The sequence below is a fragment of the Bos mutus genome, chromosome 5 (genome assembly GCF_027580195.1).
Source record: "Bos mutus isolate GX-2022 chromosome 5, NWIPB_WYAK_1.1, whole genome shotgun sequence".
Classification (NCBI taxonomy): Eukaryota; Metazoa; Chordata; class Mammalia; order Artiodactyla; family Bovidae; genus Bos; species Bos mutus.
In genome coordinates, this window is record NC_091621.1 from 42,793,995 (window position 1) to 42,815,803 (window position 21,809).

The following is a 21,809-nucleotide window of genomic DNA, read 5'->3' on the forward strand; positions in this document are numbered from 1 at the left end:
GTTGCTGATTAGTCCCTCATTTTTGAAATTGTATTTCCCCTTATATTTCCCCATAAGTCTTCTCTTAAATGGAACTCTTCTGCTTCCTTTCCTATCTTTTTAACCATCACCATTTTCTCAAAGAATCATCTCTCTCTCTCCACTTATCCTTGCTCCTAGGCATTACTTGATGGTCAGTATCTCTCTTCCCTCTGAGTAAGCTCACCTATGCTTGAGTCTTCAAAGGTCACTTACACCAAATGAGTCCCAAAGCTGTATCATAAGCCCTAACCTTCCTGACTTATGGTTCTAGAATTTCCATTGCATGATGGATAGCTTCATGTGTCACGTAAGTACACAACACAATTCAGCCCAAACATATGTATCATCTTTTACCTTTATCCTTCAAATTAAGTTTGCTTAACCATAGACAATTTTCTCCAAAGATGAGCTGGCATATGAAATTTTGCTTCTATAAAATAAAATAATATAGCATGAAAGATGGCATGATGGTAACAAAACATGTATAAGGTCTGAAGTCAAAAAGAGGACTTTCAAGAACTCACTCTGCCTCTTTCTAATTATGTTGACTGCAGGCCATCAAATCTACATCACTTACCTTAGCTCATCAAAAATTCTATGTAAATGTGACACATATGAAGAGAGAATGGTATAGAGGCTAAGAGCACAGAGTTTGAATATAGCTGTTCAAGTCTCACAATATTCATGAGCTGTGTGATCTCAGGCAAGTTATTTTACTCTATCTCAGTTTTCACATATGTAAATTGAGCAGAAAGAACCTACCTCATAGCATTGTTTTGAGAATGGAAACAAATTCCTAAACATTAAGTATGTACAAACTACCTAACACGTCCTAAATGCTCAATAAATGTTTATTATTATTATTAATCAATAAGTATTATTTCACACACTCCCTTTATCTTCTTTTACATGTGGACTTTGTACAAACTTTTTCTCACACATTTAGGCTGGTCCAGCTTCTCTTTCTTGATTCTGGGCCTTTCTCTGTACATGCTACATCCTTCTGTACATGTACATCCCTCTGTCTAAAAGGACCTCCCTTTGAACCCTCCCTGGCCTTATGCTATAGGTCCCAGCTTAGATGACACTTTCCTCCAAATGCCTTCCCTGACCCCTAAGCTTGCACTAAGAGGCTGCTCTCAAACTTCCAAATGACTAGACATAGCCTAACACTAATCATGTTGCATTTTTTTTATTATATTGTTTTTTAACTCTCAGGACCGTGCCTGGCACACGGGAGGTACGCAAGTATTTGTTAAATGAAGGGAGGTTTACCAGGCATCCAAAATCATTTGCTGCATTCACCTATTTTTATAAACTAGTACTTTAGGGGAAACGAAAATGAAACAAAACAGTGGGTTATGTTTATTCTGAGATAAGTCACCCCAAATTATGGGAAACCAGTGGACATAGCCACCAAAAAATAAAAAAGGTCTCAGGAAGAATAAAACTGAACCTCATCAATATAGATTGTCTTAGTTAACTTGCTCTCTTGGCATAAGTCCGGTATTTTCTAACAAATATCTATTTGGCTCTTCAGGTAAAAAAGTCTCTACCTGCTCTTATCTATCCCTTATCCCATGCCAATTCTAATCCCCAGAGGCAATCTTTTTCACAGTTTGGAGTAATCGGCTTTCTGATATTGCCTATACATGATATTGAAGTGCTCAAATTTCTTCTTAAATGTTTGTTTTGGGTACTTTGACGTTCCCTAAGTTTAAAATACACACCAGATTTTAGAAACCAAAAGAGAGCTAAGATAAATAAAAAGGAGGGGAAGATTCAATTCAGTAGGTCACACACTTGTGTGTTCTTAAGACGCACCCAGGAAGCATGTTTAAAATGCAGATTTCCAGGTCCCATGCCACAATTCTGACTCGTTAGGTTTGGAGTAGGGGCCAGGAAGATGACTCCATTTTAACATGAACTTTGAAGTGATTCTAGTGTTGGATGTCTCTCCCCATTATATGTTGGAAAACACTGAAATAAAACAGTCTAAGACCTGTAGGTATTCCAAGAAAAATGGAAAAACAGCAGCATAAATGTTTTTATATTGTCCATTTCAAATTTTACATGGTCATTCAAATTTGGCAGTGTAAGAAAAATGGCTGCCCTTCAAAGGTAGACTGAGGTTTGAACAAAAATGAACCTGAGCCACTGAAATGATCAATTTTTTGGCCATTATGTAGGTTCATGTAAAACTTCCCTGTCCAGATGGCACAAAATTATTGAGCAGACCAATGACTCATGATAATAAAACTGAGTTCTTCATACTCTCTTTTTTTCTTTAGATTGGTTTGCTGCTGAATTTAAAATGTTACTTGAGAAAAATATATATGGTTAAAAAAATGGTATCTGAATAGAAATTCCAATTTACTTTTATATTCTGAATATGATGGTAACTAAAACTTATTAAGATGTTAAAGCAGGAAGCCAATAGGCTTGGGCTTTAATTTTCATTTAATTTGCCACTAATTAGCACTATCATCTGCTTAACAAGTCATCTCCTCAGGGCTTCAACTTCCTCTTGTGTAAAACGAAGGGTTAAAATAGCCTAGTGTTTTTCTAACTGTAGGTCACAATAAGTTGTGAAATCAGGTTTAGCGGGTCAGCATGTTTATATTAATTAAAAATGGAATGAAACAGAAAATAGAGTGCATCACACACATTAGAGGTAAATATTCTTTTATAAAGCTTGCTTTTGTTTCAGTTTGTGTGTGTATAAACTGGGTAAGAATGTAAAATAGTTCTTACTGAGGCATGTGGTTAAAAAAATGATGGTTTGACAAGTGTTGGTGAGGATGTAGAGAAACTGAAACTCTCATACATTGCTGATGGGAACGTAAAATGGTGCAGCTGCTTTGAAGAGTTGGCAGTTCCTCAAAAAGTTAAATACATCATTATTATATGACTTAGCAATTCCACAGTTCCACTCCTAGGTATGTAGGTGTGTTTGTGTGTGTGTGTGTGTCTCCAAGAGAAATGAAAACACAGGTCCACACAAAAATCTGTTCACAAATGTTCCCAATAGCATTATTCTCAACAGCCCCAACATGGGAACATTCCAAATGTTCATCAACTGATGAATGGATAAACAAAATGTGGTTTATCCACAAAAAGGTGTTTTATTCAACTATGAAAAGGAAGTACTGATACATGCTACAACATAGAGGAACCTTGAAAAAATTATACCAAGCGCAAGGAACCAGTCACAATAGACTACATGTTGTATGATTCCATTTATATGAGATGTCTAGAAGAGGCAAATCTATAGAAACAGAAAGTAAATTAGTGGTGACCTAGCACCTGGGGGTAAGGGAGAAGGGACTGATTGCTAATAGGCACGGGTTTTTTTCCAGGAAGTGGTGAAAATGTTGTAAAATGATTGTGGTGATGGCTGTACAAATCTGTTAATATACCACAAACCACTGAATTGCCCACTTTAAAAACAGGTAAGTTGGTATGGTATAAGAATTACGTTTCAATAAAACTGCTATTTTTAAAAAACACAGTTTGAAAGTCACTAGCTAGATGATAGATGATCACTGGGGTCCCTAAGAATGCTCAGTGTACCCCTCATGTAGGGTTCACTTTACCCATACGCACACAGTGGTTATTGGGAGGCAGGGCAGTAAGTATCATGAAACACCAGCTGACTCCAGTTCTGATTCTAGTGCTAATGAGATCCATGGTGACCTCTGTACTACCCTTTCCTTCTCTGTAAGACGAGGATGACAACTTACCCTCCAGGGTTGTTCTACACACAAAAGGAGATAATAAATGCATACTATGTCTGGCACATTCCTTGGGGTCACAGCCAGATCTTGTCAGTCTTTGTAAGCCTCTGTATTTAAGACAAATTCAATAAACATTATTCCAATGACTTTGTTAACAGGATACATATTTGGGTTTAGCTTAGTTTACATGTCATATTGTCTTAACAAGGCCTATGTCATTAGACTCATAAAAAAAATTCACAAATGTAATTTTTTCTTCAGCCCTTTGACTTCTTTTAGTACAAAAACTACTCTCTTTATAATACGGTATAATGGAGGTAGGAACACTAGTTGAAAGGAAATTAGTGGTCTCTTTAAAATATTCAAATTTTAATTTCAAAGTATTAGAAAAACTATCCATCTCTTCTTAAATGTCTGTTTTGGATACCTTGAGCAATTACATTTTGTAGTGTCTATTCGGAAGTCAAACTAGGGAAATTCTCTGTGGTCCAGTACTTAGGATTTCACACTTCCACTGCAGGGGGTATAAGTTTGATATCTGGTGAGGGAACTGAGTTCCTACAAGCTGCAGGGTGGCCAAAAATAAAGTCTATTGAGTACTTGAAATGTGGCTAGTTTGTATAGAGATGTTCCATAAGTGTAAAATACACACCCAATTTTATTTAACAAGCTAAACAGGAAAAGAATTTGAAAAAGGATACATGTACATGTATAACTGACTCAGATTGCTGTACACCTGAAACACAACATGGTTAATCAACTATACTCCAATATAAAATAAAAAGTTTTTAAAAAGCCAAATTAAACATTATTCACTTTTTAATATAAAGGTAACTAAAGTCCAAAAAGGGTAAATCCACATATAAATGCTGGAATGTCCAATCGAAATTTTTTCCTTTAATTAGGTCAGCAGTTTTCAAAAATAGCTCCAGCAGCCAAGGTGTGATCAACCAGCACCCTTCCCAGTTTCCCATTCTGCCACCCTCTTTCACCCTCCTTCCATCTGGGGAACCTCTCCTCCACTGGCCTCAATGAACACTCAAGCTGCTATTTTCTTCCCTGTCTAGCTTCCTTGGTTAGAGTGACTGGTCAAGGGATGAGGCTGTTCACCACAAACAATTCAGTTCAGTTCAGTTGCTCAGTCATGTCCAACTCTTTGCGACCCCATGGACTGCACCATGCCAGGCATCCCTGTCCATCGCCAACTTCCCGAGTTTACTCAAACTCATGTCCATAAACAATTAGGCAGACGTGAAGAACCAGCTCATTGGAAAAGACCCTGATGCTGGGAAAGACTGAAGGCAGGAGGAGAAGGGGATGACAGAGGATGAGATGGTTGGATGGCATCACCAACTTGATGGACGTGAGTTTGAGCAAGCTTCAGGGTGAAGGACAGAGAAGCCTGGCATGCTGCAGTCCATAGGGTCACAAAGAGTCAGACAAAACTGAGTGACTGAACAACAAAAATACAACATACAGGGGGGCTTCCCAGGTGGCACTAGTGGTAAAGAACTGGGCTGCCAATGCAGGAGACACAAGAGACATGGCTTTTATTCCTGAGTCAGGAAGATCCCCTCGAGTAGGAAATGGCAACTTGCTCCAGTATACTTGCCTGGAAAATTCCATGGACAGAGGAGCCTGGCAGGCTACAGTTCATGGGGCTGCAATGAGTCAGACAGGACTGAGTGACCGAGCACACATGAACACAATATACAAAACAGATGTCTCTACCTGCTCTCGTCCACCCCTTCTTCCAAGCCAACTCAAACTCCCAAAGGCAACCTCTGTCACAGTTTGGAGTAAAGACTTTCTGATATTGCCTAACAGGAGAATAACAGCAAGCACACAAATACTATGTGTTAGTCACTGTTCTAAGCATTCAATATACATTATCTCATTTTATATTCACAACAGCTCATGAGGAAGCTATTATCATGACGCCTGTTTGACAAATGAGAAAACTGAGGCACAAAGTTAACACGAATCACATAGGAATGCATATTTTTAAAAATTAAACTGGTCTTATGTTAATATGCTTCTTAGTAATTATTTCCTCTTGGATGTCTTCCCACATTAGGACATACAGATCTACCTCAACCTTTGAGTACCACATACTATTTCACTCTGCAGTAGTTTATGACTTGTTTAAAGAGGCCTTGGTCAATGAACACTTACACCATTCTCATTATTAAGAATGGGACTGGAATGAACACGCTTCTACTATTGCCTACTTGGCAGTGTGCATCCATGGTGTATATTCCTAAAGGCAGCATTTCTAGTTCAAAAAACCTATGTATTAAAATTTTTCATAGATATTTCTAAATGTTCCTCAAAAATATTGCATCAATTTTTATATATATATATATATATTTGCATCAATTTATATTTGAGCCATTAGCTATATGAGAATAAACCTATTCTCTACATTCTTATCAATGTTGAAGAGTATTAATCACTTTTTATTTTTCTAACCTGCTAGATATGTGGAAAATGGTATATTATTGCTTTAGTTTTTATTCTTTTAATCACTGGAAGGTTGAGTATGTTATTAAATGTATATTGGCCACTTAATACACTTATTTTTTGAAACTACAGTTATATTTTTCAAAGGTCATTTATAAATTGTTTATCTCCACAACTTAATTACTTCTAAATTTGCACAAGGACCTTCTGAATATCGTGTGTAACTCCTTGTACAATTCAAATTGCCTCTCAGAGCAGCTGTCTTTCCTGGTGTCTGATTCCTATTGAGATCTCATTAATATTCTTTGTAAACAGAAATGTTGCTTCACTGTACAGATGAAGAGTTTCTGTAGAGTTCTCTTCTGCAGGGCACCCACCCCTTGACTGCTCATCAATATTCTCACCAGAGCACAACCCTGTGAGAAGCCTGACTAACACTATGTGACAATCTAGGCATTAAGATCATTCTCTGTGGTTGGGCTTCAGCTGTGACCCCCAACCAGCCTGTCTAAGGTATCTTAGTTGTGTGGGGAAAGGGGTGCTCTGGATCATCATCTTTGGAATCTGAATCTCTCACGTGGAGTCCAAACACATCTAATTTTTCTGAGAAAGTCCTCTATATACCCAATGTAAAAACAGATTTGGAATTATAGTTTTGGCTTGATCCCAGGGTTATTAGGCCAGAGCAGGAAAGCAGACATAGACCCTAATCATCCACCATCTAGATAGACTGTGTCAGAATCAGGTAAAAGACTGAGCCACCTTAGCATAAGCCTAGGGATCAGTTATGTGCAAAGTGATTCACTCATTTGATTTTATTCCATTAATCCTTATGACACCATGAAGTAAATACTATTCTTGTCTTTCGGAGGAAAAAAGAGGCTCAGAAAGGTTAAATTACTTACTCAAGATAATATACCTAGTGAGTGGCATACCCAGGATTGGAAATAGTCTGAAAGACCATAACGTCCATGCTCTAATGTTTTACTGCACACCACATCCTCCCTGTATCTGGGGGTGCTCTGAGTCAGTCTCAAAGTGTCTCAAAATTAGAAACGGAAAGGGCTGGGCCACATATCCAGCTTCCATCTCTAGGTCCACTCTGTCCCAGTTCCTTTCAGCTCAGGTCCACATCTTGATTCTACCACTTATCTATTTCTTTCTTTAGGTTGGCGGGGGGGTATGCCATGCAGCTTGTGGGATCTTATTAGGTTGGTGCAAAAGTAACTGCGGTTTTTCATCATTGAACTTTGCCATTTGATACTGGAATACATTCTTAAATAAATGTGGTTATGCTATACATCACTTTAATGCACATTTCTTGCTTTGTGTTTTTTTGTTAATAATATTACTTGTTGTTTATTTCGTATTTATTTTAGACTATAGAAATCATGTTAGACAAAAAGCAAATTCGAGCAATTATTTTTTTCCAAGTTCAAAATGGGTTGCAAAGCAACAGAGACAACTCACAACATCATCAACACATTGGCTCAGGAACTGCTAATGAACGTACAGTACAGTGATGGTTTAAGAAGTTTTGCAAAGGAGACAAGAGACTTGAAGACGAGGAGCAGAGTGGCCAGCTATTGGAAGTTGACAGTGACCAATTGAGAGCAATCATCGAAGCTGATCCTCTTACAACTATGTGAGAAGTTGCTAAAGAACTCAACATCAACCATTCTATGGTCATTCAGCATTTGAAGTAAATTAGAAAGATGAAAAAGCTCGATAAGTGAGTGCCTCAAGAACTGACCAAAAATCAAAATAATCATTGTTCTGAAGTGTCATCTTCTCTTACTGTATGCAACAATGAACCATTTCTCGATCAAGATTGTAATGTATGACAAAAAGTGGCTTTTATATGACAACTGGTGAAAACCAGCTCAGTGACTGGGACAATAAAAAGTTCCAAAGCCATTCCTAAAGCTAAACTTACATCAAAAAAGGTTATGGTCACTGTTTGGTGGTCTGCTGCCCGTCTGATCCTTGACAGCTTCCTGAATTCCAGAGAAACCATTACATCTGAGAGTATGCTCAGCAAATTGATGAGATGCACTGAAAACTGCAATGCCTGCAGGCAGCACCAGTCAACAGGAAGGGCCCAATTCTCCATGACAACGCCCAACCGCACATCACACAACCAACCCTTCAGAAGTTGAACAAATCATGCTACAAAGTTTTGCCTCATCAGCCATATTTACTGGACCTCTCACCAAACCAACTACCACTTCTTCAAGCATCTCAACAACTTTTGCATGGAAAATGCTTCTACAACCAGAAGGAAGCAGAAAATGCTTTCCAAGAGTTCGTCAAATCGTGAAGCATGGGTTTTTATGTTACAGGAATAAACAAACTTATTTTTTGTTAGTAAAAATGTGTTGATTGTAATGGTTCCTAGTTTGATTAATGAAGATGTGTTTGAGCCTAGTTATAATGATTTAAAATTAACAGTCTGAAACCACAATTACCTTTGTACAGGTTGAGGAAGGCATAGCAACCCATTCCAGTATTCTTGCCTGGAGAATCCTCATGGGCTACAGTCCATAGCATGACAAAGAGTCGGACACGACTGAGCAACTAAGCACAGCACAGCATATATATAGATATGTATAGCTATACGTATATATATAGCTTTTATAATTAAATGTTCATATCTTTGGAAGAAATGATGCTAAAGCTGAAACTCCAGTACTTTGGCCACCTCATGTGAAGAGTTGACACCCCACTCCAGTACTCTTGCCTGGAAAATCCCATGGACGGAGGAGCCTGGTAGGCTGCAGTCCATGGGGTCGCTAGGAGTCGGGCACAACTGAGAGACTTCACTTTCACTCTTCACTTTCATGCATTGGAGAAGGAAATGGCAACCCACTCCAGTGTTCTTGCCTGGAGAATCCCGGGGACGGGAGAGCCTGATGGGCTGCCGTCTATGGGGTCGAACAGAGTCGGACACGACTGAAGCAACTTAGCAGTAGCAGCAGCAGTATCTATTAAGTAACATTAGGAAAATCACTCTAAGCCTTAGTCTTATCATCTCAAAGATGTTCTTTTAGCCTAGTGCTAAAATAAGTGCTTAATAAATAAGGACAGTGGTGGTGATAATAAAAATAGCTAAAATTCGTCAAACATTTGCCATGTGCTAAATGCTGTTTTAATTCTTTTGCAAATATAAACTTATTAATCCTCATAATAACAAACTCAGAATAGTATTGTCCCACTTTACAGATGAAGAAATTGAGGCCCAGAGGGGTTAAATAAGTCTTAGCTCATATTTTTTAGGAAGCTGGGATGGAAACAAAATCATAATCTCAAGCACAAAAGATAAATCAGTCATGCAGTTCCAACCCACACTGTTCTTCACTGTAACTTATTTTTGCCAAATCAGCAATTTTTTAAAAGGCGCATCTTTGATGTTGTCTCTTTGAAACTAATAGTGATGACCAGGAAAACTTGCTGTTTAGTTAGTTGGTAAGTCATGTCCGACTCTCTTGCAACCCCATGAACTGTAGCCTGTCAGGCTCCTCTGTCCATGGGATTCTCCAGGCAAGAATACCGGAGTGAGCTGCCATTTCCTTCTCCAGGGTATCTTCCCGACCGAGGGATCGAACTTGTGTCTTCTGCATTGGCAGGCACATTCTTAATCACTGAGCCACAAGGGGACTTCCAGAAAAACTATGGCTGCTCAAAACACTGACACTATTTCTCTGCACCAGAAACTCTAAATCTCTGTCAAAAGGGCCAAATTTTAGGTGTTCTCAACACCTCCGTAAAAACTCTAAGTTGAAGATAATAAAATTATCATTTTCCTACATGCTTCTATTACTTTATTCATCCATTTAAATATTTTCTTGTACTTTTGAAACCCACATTTGCTTTTTACATAATTGTGGTAATCTCACAAAGCTTATTTAGATAGATAAAAGAGTAACCTCTAATCATAGCCTTTACAAACTAACGTGAGTTTAAAGTTTTTAGGTCGTGAAAAGTGAACCAGGAAACCTTCTAATCTTTTTTTTTCTTTAAATTAAGGACTTAACAGATCTAATCCAAGTTTAATTCTCCCTCTTCCCCCAGATCTAATTTGTTATTTATTCACTAAGTTCTTCCACCCAAGTTGATAATTAACTCATTGTTAGGACAATCATAGACCAAGGCAGTGAGGTTTTTCTTCCAGTATTTTTTCACACATAGCAATGAAAATCTCTTTCAATACGTGAAAAAACCAAACCAAAAACTCTACAGATAATGTTGGCAATAATTTCACATTTAAAGTGAAAAGTAGAGAAAAGTACAGTTCATTGTAAAAACAATGTAGAAATATAGAGTTGACTGAGGCCATTATACAAAACATAGATTTAACTCTGAATGCTTGTTTTTCCTTTAACCTTTATATCATTTCATACTTTAACATCAGCTGCATCAAATATCAGTACCTGGTACAGGGTAGGGGCTCACTAAATATCTGTTACACAAATGAAAAACAAATCATGCTAGCTCTCAGTCACCAGGTATCTTGACAAAGGAATGCCCACCTACATAACTGAGTATCTATCCATAAACTACATACTCCCAGGTCTTGCCAGTTACATGCTAATTAAAACAAAGTGGCTAATTAGTTTTCTTTGCAATGTCAAAGCAAAAGAAATACATACACTTACTTAAGAAGGCTGCTTCTGTTAAAGATATAACTTCCTTATACCAGTTCTTTGTCCTTAATAATTAATCAAGTTTTCTCCAAATACAGGGCTTCTAAGTTTCACTCCTGGCCATTTCCAGGAAGGGCCTGGCTTTCATTCTTATCTGAAATTTTAGATGATGTATTTTTTTCAGGACTTGTTCAATCTGAAAAGCCAGCGCAGATCAATTTAACCAATCCCTTCAAGCAAGAGAATTAAAACAGTTTTACTGAAAAGTGATTCTTCCCTAGGCAAGTTCTATAATCCTTCCTTTCTGTAAAAATCTTAGAAGCTAACCCAGAACAATGCTTTAATCAAGCACAAACATAGCTGAAGCTGGTCACATAAAAAATTACCAAATCACACAGGCACAGAAGTGATAAAATTTTGTTACTTGTGTGAACCAGTCCTGTGCATCTTATTTCTTAAGGACTGTCTTCTGCACTGGCAGGCAGATTCTTACCACTGTTTTTAAAAAGTCATTGAGAGGCATTTTTTGAGTAATGAGAGGTCTTTTAGTTACCAGGGGAAAGTCAATCAACTCTTTAGGTAGGTCTCAGTTTCTTCATCTCAAAAACAGCTAATAATTCACAAGGGATGGTTTTTGAGGATGAAATGAGAAAATAAAAGTATAAATTGCTATAAAAACTATTATAATTCTTAATAAAATTTCAAGTCAGTTTCAAGGAAAAAAATACTGGAATTAAAAATTATTCTACCCAATGAAGAGAAATTGGAAAAAAAAAAGTAGAACTGATTAGTTCCATTGTCTGGTTTCACTAGATGTTAACAAGAAACCCCTTGTTTAACACTGTTGCTAAAAACCTTTCTAATCAAAACACTGTCCTATTTCAGGACATGTAGTAAGTAAAAGGAAAGTACTTTCATCTTTCCTTGAGAACTCTAGGTAGCTTTCTTCTTTTCCTCCCGGAGAAGAAAGCAGAAAAAGTTTCTGGGTGCTTGAAGATTCTAGTGTGTTAGTTCTAGTTTTGCTATACTAGCTTTTAAAAATGTCACGAGAGCTAACAGATTAGTATTGGCCAGCAGTAATCACCCTGAAAGTACATGCTGACAGTGGTAGTAAAATAGTGGCCTAGATCCTGGGAACACCTTGGAAAACCTGCACTCAGATGGAAATGAATCCTGCCTATCACAGTACCCAAACCTTTGTCCAGCTACCTTCAGAAATCCTCAGAGACTGCTACCTGATTTGAACCCTGATGGAACTACTTCAGCTGTTGTCCATTAAAAAAATACACACAGTTAATTGTGTAACACACACAACAAAACTCTTGGATTGCAAACCAAACCAAAACTTTTAAAATCAAGAAGTCTATCTTCAAGGCTCATTCATTCATTCAACAAATATTTGAGCACTTACCATGTGTCAAGCAGAGTTCTATTTGCTAAGTATATAAGATAAAAAGTGACAGACAAGCTCTCTGCTCTCATGAAGCTTCCATTCCACTGGGGAAGCTGGACAATTCAACACTGTGATTAAATGAAACACTGTGACAATTAAACACTGTGATCAGTGCTGTGAAGGAAATACAAAGAGAGTAATTGGAGTGGTGGTAGGAAAGGGGGCAGATACTTCAGATAGTGGTCAGGGAAGCCCTCTTTGAGTGAATGACATTTGAGCTGAAACCTGAATGAGGAGGAGGAGACAGCCAGCCAGCCAGGTGAAGAGAAAAGATAGAAAATAGCAAATGCAAAGTCCCTGAGGCAGGAATGATGGCAAGGGAATGAGTCAGAAGTATGAAATGATGACAGAGATGAGTGGCAGCCAGTTTAAATAAGGATTTACCGGGGATGGTAGAAGACTTTAATGTCATTCTAAGTGTGATGTGAAGTCAAACGCTGTTAGATAATCCTGTTTGTAAGATGAAGATATGTGTAATACATTCTATGAGTATAAAATTGCTTATTACATGCATAATGGCTACATACAAAATGAAAAGGAAAGGCAAGGTTCTCACACTTAGAAGATTTTCAGTGTTTTAAGGAAGCAATAATTCATAAATAGTGACAGCACTAGGGTGACAAATGAAGTAAAAATAAAGTGCTAACTGAAGACTGGGGAGGGAGTCACTGATTCAAATAGAAGACTTAAGAAAAGGCTTCATATTTTTAAAGTAAAAAAAATTTTTTTGAGCTCTTAAAGAAAAAAGGATTTAAGCAGGAGTGGGGGAAGGAGGGGAGTCTGAGGCTGTGGGAACTGCATAAGCAAAGGCACAGAGGCAGGAAAAGACAGGGTGGGTCCAGGAAACCATGAATCATTGCATGGCTACAATTGCATGGCTACAGTGCCAGGTGGGTGGGTAGTGATGTGAGAGATAAGTCTGGAGAAATAGGCTGTCAGGGTGTGGGAGTTGGGGTCCTGAACGGCATGTTGAGAAATTTAGACTTAATTTACTTGGGCTTTGGCTTTAAGTATGTAAAAGAATCTCTTCAGGTACTTGTTAAAACTGCTAATTTCCATGCCCCATCCCTCCAGATACATTGATTTATAAGTCTAAGTGGGACCTAAGAATCTCCTTTTTAAACAAACACTCCAGGTGATTCTAAAAGAGGTAATCAGGAAACCATACTTTGAAAATCGGTGTACTATTTTTATTTATTTTTTTTTATGACAAGTCTGGGCTGAAAGGGAAAAACTGAAGCCAACTCTAAGGATTGCTCAAGGTCTCTAACAAAAAGGGGGAACCTGACATAGAAGACTGATAACAGAGCCTTTATTGGGACTTTCCTGGATGTCCAGTGGTTAAGACTCCACAGAGGGTGTGAGTTCAATCCCTAGTCTGGGAACTAAGATCCCACATGGTGAGGTACAGTTAATAAAATAAAATTTTAAAAAACTCTTTTTTAAAAAAAGGGCCATTATCACTGTTGGGATAGAATCAACCAAAGTTGGTGATTAGATGTGGGAGGAGAGAAGAACAGAAGTGTTCAAGACAACTTCAAACCTTGTCCTTAGGGAAATTAGGTGGGCACAGGTGCCTGGTGGAGAGAGACCATCTGCAAGGTCTATGAGGTGTTGGAAATGTGGATCTGGGGGCTCAGGAGATATGCAGAGGCACTAAACATGCTGCTTAGGTACTCCAAAGTAAATTCAACACAAATTAAACAATATAAAAAGTAAAACCATAAAATTCAGAAGGGAATTGAAGTGAGTACTTAAACCCATCTCTGGGTGGCAAAAAGACTTTTAAACATAAAAGTAATAAAAGAAATCCCAAAGAAAAAGATCTGTAGATAAGTAATAATATACCACATACAAAATTAAAATAACTAACATTTGACCATCAAATAAGCCATTGATATTCTAAAGAGCTTACTGGAATCCCTGAAAGTCCAGTGGTTAGGACTTGGAGCTTTCACTGCTAGGGTCCAGGTTCGATCCTTGGTGCGAGAACTAAGAAGATCCTGCAAGCAGCAAAGTTGCTGCTGCTGCTGCTAAGTCACTTCAGTCGTGTCTGACTCTGTGTGACCCCATAGACGGCAGCCCACCAGGCTCCCCCATCCCTGGGATTCTCCAGGCGAGAACACTGGAGTGGGCTGCCATTTCCTTCTCCAATGCATGAAAGTGAAAAGTGAAAGTGAAGTCACTCAGTCGTGTCCGACTCTTCGCGACCCCATGGACTGCAGCCTACCAGGCTCCTCTGTCCATGGGATTTTCCAGGCAAGAGTATTGGAGTGGGGTGCCATCGCCTTCTCCGAAGCAGCAAAGTTATCCCCTCCTAAAAAACCCCACTAAGAATAGTTTCTGTGTGGAATAGTGGAAGTTATTAGATAACTTGGCAACTTAAACATCTTGTCATAAAGAGACTTGCTTTATACGCAGTAAAGATGATTGGGCTTTGTGGCATAGACTGGCAGGGCTCTTTTGATGTACTTTACAAGACAGTCAAGTGTCAATCTAGGAGAGTGCCTAAATATACTAATTGTTGTAACTTACCTTGTCTTGAGGGCACAAATACACTAAATTGCCCCCAAGCTCCACTAAGCCTTGCTACCTCTAAGGAAACTGCCTTTACTACATCCAGTCTTTCCTGAGGCTCCATATATTTAAATTGTGTGCAGGGTTAGGAAGGACAGGAAATCATTTCACAATGTCGAGTGAGCAGGGGCTCATAAATCATCCTTTTAGCACATAGAATCAATAGCTCAACCCTCTCATCTTACAGATGAGGCTCAGAGAGGATGAAAGACTTGCCAAGATCACCTAAGTGGCTGATTCCCAACCCGGAGTCAGGAATCCTGACTCTCAAATGGCATCCCTTCCATTTTGTAGTGCTGCTCCATCCATCACGAGCTGTGGATTCTCAAAACAATTGATATTTAAAACATCACAATTGCAACTTCTATATGCTTTCTACTTTATCACTCTACTCATTCAGTTTGGCCTAATAAAAACCTGTACTCCCTCCCCCAAAGCCCCAAATAAATGAGAGAACTCCAAAAAACAAACAAAAAACAAAATTAAAATGTTCAGGCATTCATTTAAAAATGGGAACAGATTAACCAAAAGACAATTCACAGAAATGAAAATGAAGGTATGAAAAATATTCACTCTTACTAGTAATTAGATAAATATATATTTAATCTCTTTTACTTATCAAATTAGTAAAGATTAAAAAATAAGATTCAAAGTTACAAAGATACACAAAGATAGGCCCTCACAATCACTGCAAGTGAGAATATTAATCTAGTCTTTATGAAAACGCAATTTGACAGCAGTATTTTTTAAATTTTCATACTCTTTGACCCACTAATTAAACTTCTGAGAATCTAACCTAAGAAAATAATGAGTGATTTGTACAAAAATTTATGCATAAATTTGTTCTCAATTTTTTTCACTTGTTAATAATGGTGTAAAAAATCAAAACATCCAAACACACAGTTAAATTTTGCACCATTGATAGAATAGGGTATTAAACATCTATTTAAATTGTTTTCAAATAATTTTGATGTTGAGGAAAACCATGATATGATGTAGAATGGAAAAGCAGATACAAAATTCTACTGTAGTAAAATGAACCCAACTACCTGTATGTTTATGTCAGTGTGTTTGTGGGTATCAAAGACAAAAAAAAGACTTAAAGGAAGTGAAGTGAAAGATGCTCAGGCATGTCTGACTCTCTGCAATACCTGGACTATACAGTCCATGGAATTCTCCAGGCCAGAACACTGGAGTGGGTAGCCTTTCCCTTCTTCAGGGGATCTTCCCAATCCAGGGATCGAACTCAGGTCTCCCACATTGTGGGCAGATTCTTTACCAACTGAGCTATCAGGGAAGCAAATAGGACTTCTCACCAGAACAAATTATGGGCTAGTCTATCTTCTTCATAATTTATTTTTTCCCTCATTTTCTATAATTAGCAATATAATTCTTATTTTCAAAATATGTATGTTTGTATATATGAATATAGAACAAGAATTGTATATAACATGAAAAAAGATTTTAAAAATGATTAATTTGTAAATCACTCACATAGAGGTGTCGGTTGAAGTCACGGAAATAGATCAGATTGTTCAGGGGGAGCGTATAAGGAGAACAGGATGCTGGAGAGGGTCACAGCAAACACACACATTTAAGGGGCAAAAAGACTGAATTAGTGAACGAGCATAGAAGGAAGTAGCTAGATGGAGAACCAGGCATTGTCACATCAAGAAAGCCACATGAGGGACTTCTCTGGTGGTCCAGTGGTTAAGAAATCTGTACTTCCACTGCAGGGGGTGCAGGTTTGATCCCTGGTTGGGAAACTAATATTCTGCATGCCACATGGTGTGGCCACAAAAAAGAAAGCCACATAATACGAAGAACCAGAAAAGTTGTCCATATGGTCAAATGTCGCCAGCAGTAAGGAGGAGGATAGTGACAGGGCCATTAGAGGGAAATCACTGGGTACTACACATGAACAGACTGGTTTCCTCTAGTTCTGGTGAAAGAAAGTGAAAGTGTTAGTCACTCAGTCGTGTCCAACTCTTTATGACCCCATAGACTGTCGTCCACCAGGCTCCTCTGTCCATGGAATGCTCCAGGCAAGAATATTGGAGTGGGTTGCCATTCCCTTCTCCAGGGGATCCTCCTGACCCAGGGATCGAACCTGGGTCTCCAGCATTATAGGCAGATTCTTACCATCTGAGCCACCAGGGAAACTTCTAATTCTGGTGGTGGAAGCCCAATCTGAGCAAATGGTACCTATTCAATAAAACTGACTGTGAAGAAAAGAAGTCCTGTGCCTAAATTATCTGCTTAAACTTCAGTTTATGGGGGGAAAAAGATTGTGGAAATCTAAAACCAAGTAAAAGCATATTAGGATGACTAATCTATTGGTAATGAAACAAAAATTGGCAATACTTTGGTGTACAAGAAAAAACATGTTTGAGGGATTGTAAAGTTTCCATATAGTAAGCTCTGTTATAGAATAATTAAGGGAAAAAACAGCTCCACACTTGTTATCAGAAGGACAAAAAAACTGTTACCTTTTTTCCCTAAAGATGCAGGTTCTCAGTTTCAGAGCAGTATTAAAATATTATTTAAAAGTAAAAATAATGTAAAATATCACAGTATCATGTTAACTTCTTGAAACTGGACATGTGAAGTTTCTAGAAACATTTTCAAATATAAACAAATCATTTGACATGCTAAATAATGGATTGTTTGTTGAGTCAAACCTTGTCTTTTTGTAATAATCAGATGAAATTAACCTTCTCATAGGCTATTAATTAAATATACAATTTGTCAATGATAAACAAATGTCCTAGTCTGGAGAGGGGATGTTGATAATGGGGGTGGCCATGGATATGGACTTCCAACCTAGAGAACTGAGAGATAATAAATAAATGTTGGCTTAAGAAACTAAAAAAACAAAAAAAAAATCTCGTCTTTTTTATGAAAAGATGTCTGCATTAGCAGAATAACTTGACTGAGTCTCAAGGACTCTCTATCCAGCCACAGAATAAACACACCAGAATGGGCCTACCAGGAGTACCATTTACCATAGAATCTCAATCCCTCAACCCTCAAGCAGAAACTACTCAATTTACAACCACTCATTTTGTTACTAAAGAACCTTGAGAGTCTGTGTTAAGTAACTTAACATCGCCTGGAGATTACTGTACACAATCCAAAATAAAGTACCTAAACTTCCTATCAAAAAACATGCAGTGAATAGACCATGCATGTGTGCTCAGCCATATTGGAGTCTTTTTGCAACCCCATGGACTGTAGCCCACCAGTCTCCTCTGTCCATGGGGTTCCCAGGTAAGAATACTGGACTGGGTTGCCATTTCCTACTTCAGGGGATCTTCCTGACCTGGAGGTCGAACCTGCATCTCTTGTGTCTCCTGAATTGGCAGGCGGATGCATTCTTTATCACTGCACCACCTGGAAAGCCAGTTCATCAAGTACCATGGCTCACATTGCCAGAGGAAACAACCATCACCTGTATTATTAACTCACAATCTCTATTTTAAAAACGAAAAACATAATCATATAGAAGAGGCTGTGGCATGTTCATCTTGTAAATATTAGAACACTGGCACACAGCAGGCAGTTAGTAAATGCTTTATATAGTTACTCTAAATGAAGAATACTCAAGAATACCATAAACTTCAGATCATTAACACTCTGCAAAGAATCTTCAAACATTTCTGACCTCTTCCTCCCCCACCCCATCCCCTGCTCCAAAAAAAAAAAAAAAAGAAAGAAAAAGACATTTTGAGGGTACCTTAGCAAGAAAAAGTATCCTCTGTCTTTAAGGTGTGCTGTTAACAGAACTATTTTCACTTCTGAAGCTTTCTTTCCTTAGAATTATGAGATTAAAATTTGGCCCACCTTTAACCAGAATCTGGAACAAATTTGAATGTACCAAGTTAAACAAAGTTACACAATGGGCCAATTTTTACAAATACACTGTTTTGCTAATGTTGCCAATACACTGTTCTCTTCCCAGAGGCTGCTCTAGAGTTCAGGGACTACAAGATAACAACACTTCCGGGCCCAATACTGAACGGTGAAAATAGCCCCATCAGCTATTCACCAAACTGCACAGAATTAATGACAAGTCATAATTCCATTATCAAAATGCTATAATGTTGGCAGAACACAATATGAGTGACACAAATACATGGACTGAAGAGAATCACTCAGTATTGCTCAGAGGTTCTTGTTGTTTATTCTGTTTTGTGTTCAAGAAAAAGTAGAGGAGGGATTTTTAAAACACTGTATCTTCTGTGCTCCTACAGCACTCTGGGTTGATCTCTAGTATAGCACTGACCTCACTAATACTCTAAGTTGTATCTACTGACCTGTCTAACCCATTTGATTTTATTCTTTTAGAATAGGAACATTTAGAACTTTGAATTCACAGAATCGACGATACAAACGGCACTCAATAAATGTTCTGTCCACAAAGTTAAACCCGGCGGTGGGGGTGAGACTATGGGCGATGAGACGATGGGAGGGCCTTGAGCACAAAGAGGAGCCAGGTGGAGTCTGTGAGACTATAGGCTTAGAGCTATTTTGGACAACGTGAGAAACAGCCAAGGCGATGAGACCGGCTATGGGACCCTGGCAGTGTAACGTGAGAAACAGCCAAGGCGATGAGACCGGCTATGGGACCCTGGCAGTGTGTTGCAGACAGAGGAGAACTCAGCAATGGCCAGGGGACAAATAACCATGGGATGGTTTGGGGGGACTTCCTAGGGCTGAGACAGACTGCGGCCACCACCTGGGCAAGTGACCAGGAAACAGTGAGCTCCTGGAATGCTCTGGAACTTTCAGAGTGTCTTTCAAGGATTCAGCCGTGAATTGGGGGTGTTAAGTATTCAGTAGCTAAAAAGTAGGAATATTTTAAAAACACAGCAGTTTATTTTTAAATTAATTTTCTATTTAATTAATATACTTATTTTAAATGAAATATTTCAAGTTTCCAGTTTTATAATAAATATATATAAGGTATTTAAAGTATAATTTTGTTTAACAATAGCATTTTAATAAACATTATTTAAACTAAAAAAAAAATAAATAAATAAATAAATGTTCTGTCCAAAAAATAAGTTCTTAAAGTGATTACTGAGTACCATACTACGTGTTGTTCTATCAATGCAAAACAAATACACACACACACTCCCTTTTTTGAAGGTCAACCTAGAACATGATCATCCTTCATCCAGGTTGTAACTCCGCAGGAACTTAAGTGTTCGTTGAGGCTCATCTTCTTTTGTGTCTACATCAGACCTCAGAACAAAGCATTATTTCATGGCTTCTAAAATACTTATCATTTGTTAATAGTAATTATGCAGATGAAATGTATTCCATTTAATCATCTAAAGCAAGAGCAAACGAAAGAATATCCAATGCAAAAGAAGACCTCTCTCCTTTAAAGGGTCACTGTCTTAATGGCTAATAACTCCCTAAGTATCTTTGACTAACTTGAAAAGTCAAGTCAATAGAACCACCTGGATTAGGCAGAGTTTTGAAAGCTGGAATTAAGTGAAAGATAATATTAGCTCAAATATCTCTCACCAGGATTGTAAGCACCAGTAAGGAAGGGTGCCAGATGGTTAGCTCCTAGCTCCTACAGCTTCAGGCTTAGTAGGTGTAGCCCGGGGTGTACAATTACCTTATATTAACACCCACGTATTGACAGGTGCCAGCGACTTGTACACGATAGCGATTCTGGGGTGACACATCCAGCTGTAAGGCCTGCTATAGTATCAACGTATCTCAAACGGGTGTAAGAATCTTAAAGGGTTCAGCTGGCAGAATGGAAGGGGAGAAATATCGAAGAGGAAGAGAATGGCTGAAAATGAAGAATGAAAAACAACAGTTAGATTATCAGAATATTTCTCTGGGAGACTATTTTGAATTTTGAACTGCCGCTTTCCTCCACCACACTTATATAGTGAGAAAGGAGTGTTTCAGAGGGAAGAGGAGGGGGTCCGATCAGTTCCCGCCCTCAGTCAGCAAAGGCTCCGCTCTACATAATTACTCCCAACCCCATTCTTGCCTGGAGAATTCCAGGGACGGGGGAGCCTGGTGGGCAGCAGTCTATGGGGTCACACAGAGTCAGACACGACTGAAGCGACTTAGCAGCAGCAGCAGCCAGCACAGTACCCAGAAGTGAAGAAGGAGCAAAGGATCAGCAGTTCCTCCACTCCCTTTCTCGAGGGGGAGGGGTTCACGCTCCTTGTATTCCCCTCACCCGAAGCAGTCGCGGGAGAAAAAGGGTGTGGAGGGAATCCGGGGTCTCCGTGGACTCTCCGGCTGCGGAGGATGTGGAGAGAGAAGACCCTTACCTGGCTAAAAGCGGTCTTTCTTCTGCGCTGCTATCAGCCCCGCCACGGGTCCCTGGCGTTCTGCCTCGCGCACCTGTCGCGACCTAGCTCCAACACCTACAGCTCTCTGCGGCCCCGCCCCGGTCCGGCTCAGAGCCCCGCCCCGGACCCCGCCCACAGCCGCGGAGGCGCGCACGTCGGCCCGCCTCCTGCGCGACCTCGGGGTGGGCGTGCGCGCCGCTGGTTGCGTGTTCTTTCCTTGAGACTGTTCGCCGTGCTCCGTTTTGCGGCGTAGGAGCCGTGAGGGGCGTGGCTGCATTTTCGTGGGACTGTTTCTAAACTCTGCTTTCTGAGGAGAGCACGCACCTGCACGGCTTAGGGCTCAGTGCTTCTGTACTTTGGCTTTAACCCTTTGACTCCCAGCTACCACATTGACTCAATAGCGACTAGAAGTTTTGTCCTGGTTCAAGTGTAGGCCAGTCACCAACCAGGTTCTTGGTGCTTTTGGGGTAAGTTCTGTGCAGGGAGGGTGTTTTAAAGGAGGCCTTAGGGTGTAGTGCAAAGAGCTATAAATTAATCCTGGCTCAACCGCATAACGCCAAATCGTTTCACCTGACTAGAGCACAGT

The 21,809-nt window shown here is 39.1% G+C and overlaps 1 protein-coding gene across 2 annotated transcripts in view; it reads right to left on the reverse strand.

The window, feature by feature from the left end:
- The window catches only part of LIMA1 (LIM domain and actin binding 1), a 92,025-nt gene extending 70,694 nt beyond the window's left edge, over positions 1–21,331 (reverse strand). For both annotated transcript variants that reach the window (XM_005892022.3, XM_005892021.3), the window contains exon 1: positions 21,203–21,331. The gene's annotated coding sequence lies outside the window, so the exon portion shown is untranslated. The remainder of the gene's footprint in view (positions 1–21,202) is intronic.
- Positions 21,332–21,809: the final 478 nt, after the last annotated feature.